The 4124-nt window shown below is 41.0% G+C and overlaps 1 pseudogene; it reads left to right on the top strand.

Annotated features, from left to right (window-relative positions):
* Positions 1-832, top strand: part of LOC113228036 — a 37031-nt pseudogene extending 36199 nt beyond the window's left edge.
* Positions 833-4124: the final 3292 nt, after the last annotated feature.

Here is a 4124-nt window from a genome sequence, read left to right as displayed (position 1 = left end):
ACTTACAGAAGATGTTTGAGTCAAGAATGGGGGACTATGAAGCCAAACTCCAGGCTTCGGATACTTCTCCTGCTCACCGCAATATTGCATCGCTTTCCCAGGACTTCAGTGAGTTCAAGTGTTTTGTACTTCAGACTATGTCCAAACTTAAGGCTCAGATCGAGCTTATATCTTTGGGTCTTGACCGCCATGAAACATTTTTGCGCAAAAAGGTCCTGCTTTTCCATGGTGTAGCTGAGAACAAGGAAGAACAATTAAATTCAGTAATTGTGAAATTGTTGCATAACCAATTGCATTTAGCGGAAATCCATGAAAAACACTTACTGGCTTGTCACCGTTTGGGACCATGGAGATCCTCACAAAGTAAACCCAGAGCTGTGCTGGTTCGATTTGGTGATTTCGAACTTCGCCGATCTGTCTGGGACAGTAAAACTGCGTTGAAGGGCTCTGGTATCACCATATCTGAGTTTCTGACTAAGGCGAGGCACTTTTGTCGCAGCTCGTAAGCACTTCGGTGTTAATCGGTGCTGGTCTACAGAGGGGAAAATCATGATCGTTCTTCCTGATAAGACCAGAACGAAAGTAGAGGCCATGGCTGAACTTCGGCCCCTGATTGCCCGATTCCCTGCGGCTGCAGCTGGGAAAACTGACGTCGCACAGGCTGCAGTAAATCCATTGGAGACAGCAAGTAAATCGACGAAGGGTTCTGCAGCTGCTAAGTCGCGTCGGAGGTTGCACTAATTGTGATTGTGATTTTTGTTTCTCGTAATTTGATTTCTTTTTTTATTGTTTTTTGTTCTTTGTGTTTAAATTAATTTTTGCACTATATGTAGGTATTTCTATCTTATTTCTGTGGTAGGTAACATAGCACCTTCTATAAAGAAGTTAATTTTTTCATGTCAAATTTAAATTTATTCTATCAAACCTCAGCTGTCAACTGTCAATGAATTTAGCTTTATTATTTTTTGGCTACGGCCTCTTGCATTATGTTGCTTTGTTCATGTGTATATTTTATTTCTACGGCGAGTGCTGATGGTTCGGTATTGTTTTAATTATAGTTTGTACGTTGGTTTTTTTTTTATATACTATATTTTTATGTATTATTACTCATATATTTATTGAATTTAATATTATATTTTATTTTTGTGTTAATTAATTGAACATAATAATATGGATGTTACTTTAGGGATAAATGATAGTTTTTACTCGTGCTCCTCATCTCCAAGCCATTTTCTTAGTGCTGATGACAGTAATGATTCCATAGCTTTGACTCTGCATGATCAGTTATCTTCAGCCTTCTGCAATTTCCCCAAAAATTTCAATGTTGTTCATATCAATGCTCAAAGCGTCCCCTCTCACTATTCTGACCTCCTTGCTTCTTTCATAGATTCTCCTGTTGACGCTATTCTTATATCAGAAACTTTTCTAAAACCTTCTCTTCCTTCTACTCATTTCAGTCTTCCCGGATTTAAGCTCGTTCGGAATGACCGGACGGGAAAAAGTGGTGGAGGGGTGGCAGTATATCTGCGAGCTGATATTCAACATGTTGTTGTTGATGCTTCTCCTAACTTGTATTCTAACTCCGCGGAGCACCTATTTTTAAACATTTCCTTGCATCACAAGAAAGTGCTCCTTGCAGTTTTTTTATAGCCCCTCCCTTAATATAGACTACTTTCAGTCCCTTGAGTGTCTACTCTCCGACCATTCTCCTTCCTTTGATCACACTATTTTAATGGGTGACTTTAACACGTGTTTACTAAAAAATGACACTCGTGCCCATAAATTACTTTCTCTAATTTCTTCTGTCAACCTGCATATTTTACCTTTGTCTGCTACTCATCATTTTCCCAACTGCACTCCATCTCTTCTTGATCTCATGATAGTCTCGTCCCCTGAGCATTGTGCGTCCCATGGACAGTTCTCTTCTGTATTTTCTTATCATGACCTTGTCTTTCTCTCGTATAAAATTCGTTTTCCTAAGTGTAAGTCGAAATTTCGTATTCTCCGAAATTTCAAGGCCGTTGATTTGGAGGCGCTCAAGAGTGAGGCGGGTAATATTGACTGGACTCCTGTGTTGGACTGCGTAGTTATTGATCAGAAGGTAGCTTTGCTCAATGAAATTATATTAAGGCTTTATGATCGTCATGCGCCTTTAAAACGGGTTAAAATCAGACATGCACCTGCCCCCTGGTTATCACAAGATATTAAGATCGCTATGGCTCTTAGAGATAAGGCGAAACGACGCTGGAAGAGGCTTCCTACAGATGACAACCTAGCTCGTTTTAAATACCTGCGTAATCGCTGTAGTCGCTTGTGTAGAGATGCTAAGAGACGGCACATTCACGATAACGTTGAGAAATGCGATTCCACTCAGATCTGGAAATTCCTAAAGTCCATTGGGATTGGTCGTTCCACTGCTTCTGGTGATTCGTCCCTTCCTGATCTTAACGCGCTTAATAAACATTTTTCCCTACCCCCTGTTACTTTAGATAAGCATCGTAAAAGCGCTACCCTTAGCATTTTGGCTGACTATACTTTACCGGCATGTACCTCTTTCTCCTTCCGGACTGTTACCGAATGTGAGGTCAAAACCCATATTCTCTCTATTTCTTCTACTGCTGTTGGCAATGATGATCTCAGTTCCCGTATGATTAGCCTCATACTCCCTGAACTTGTCCCTATCCTCACTCATGTTTTTAACTTCTCTTTAGAAGCTAGTTCTTTCCCTTCTCACTGGAAACGCGCCCATGTTATACCTTTACCCAAAACGTCTAACCCTACTTGCCTTTCCGAATTCCGTCCCATCTCCATTCTCCCATTTCTATCCAAAGTCCTCGAACACATTGTCAACAAGCAGTTAATGTTGTATCTTTCTTCTAATAAGTTGCTTTCCCCGTTTCAGTCAGGTTTTCGTTCTGGCCATAGCACTGTGACTGCACTGTTGAAGGTAACTGATGATATTCGCCTCGCAATGGACAATGGTCTTCTCACTTTGCTTATACTTCTGGACTTCAGCAGTGCTTTCAACTCTGTGGACTTTGACGTATTGCTTGCTTCCCTTCGCTCTTTTAATATTTCTCCTTCGGTTATAGCTTGGTTCGACTCCTACCTCAGAGGCCGCTCGCAGTGTATTCGCTCTGACGAGGCTTCCTCTGATTGGTGTGACTTAGTTGCTGGCGTTCCTCAGGGTGGTGTTCTTTCTCCTCTCCTTTTCTCTGTTTTCATCAATTCTGTCACTCTTGTGCTGTCTTCAAACTTTCATCTCTATGCTGACGATTTGCAGCTATACCGCACTTTTAAAGCGTCTGAAGTCGTTGCAGCCGTTGAAGCGGTTAATGCTGATTTACGAAGCATCGCTCATTGGGCTGAGTGTTTTGGTTTGTTGGTGAATCCCAAAAAATCACAGGCTATGATTGTGGGAAGTGGATATATGCGTGGCATATTGCATCTAGATTCTGTCCCACCTATAGCGTATAATTCCACGCCTATTGCTTATGCTTCTACTGCAACTAATCTTGGCTTGCTTTTAGATTGTAATTTGGTTTGGACTCCACATATTAATGAAGTCAGTCGTAAAGTTCATTTCTCCTTGCACTCACTTAAGCGCCTCCAAAACGATTTACCTTTAAAAACCAAAATATGTTTAGCCCAAACACTTATTTTGCCCTTCTTAGACTATGCTGATTCCTGCTATTTGGATGCTACTGAAGAACTGCTAAATAAGCTTGAACGACTGCAAAACCTATGTATAAGGTTCATTTTTGGGCTTCGTAAATATGACCGAATTTCACATTTCCGCAGTCAGCTCAAATGGCTCCCCATCCGTCTCCGCAGGAATTTGCATATTGTCTCCATTCTTTACAATATTTTACATAACCCTATGTCTCCCGGGTACCTGAAAGAGCGTTTCAGCTTCCTTAGGTCCCAGGATAAACCCTGTCGCTCTCTTGTTAGGACCCAGTTATCTTTTCCATGCTTCAATTCCGGTTTCTATTCTCACTCCTTCACTGTTCATGCGGTTAGACTTTGGAATGCACTTCCTATTACTGTTCACGAAAGTAAATCGTTAGCTATTTTTAAAGTGAGAGTTAAAGAGCATTATTTATCTACTATTCCATCCATAT

Source organism: Hyposmocoma kahamanoa, unplaced genomic scaffold (assembly GCF_003589595.1).
Source record: "Hyposmocoma kahamanoa isolate Upper Pololo Valley unplaced genomic scaffold, ASM358959v1 220, whole genome shotgun sequence".
Classification (NCBI taxonomy): domain Eukaryota; kingdom Metazoa; phylum Arthropoda; class Insecta; order Lepidoptera; family Cosmopterigidae; genus Hyposmocoma; species Hyposmocoma kahamanoa.
The sequence above is the reverse complement of the archived record's forward strand: the minus strand, read 5'-3'. Positions and strand labels throughout refer to the sequence as shown.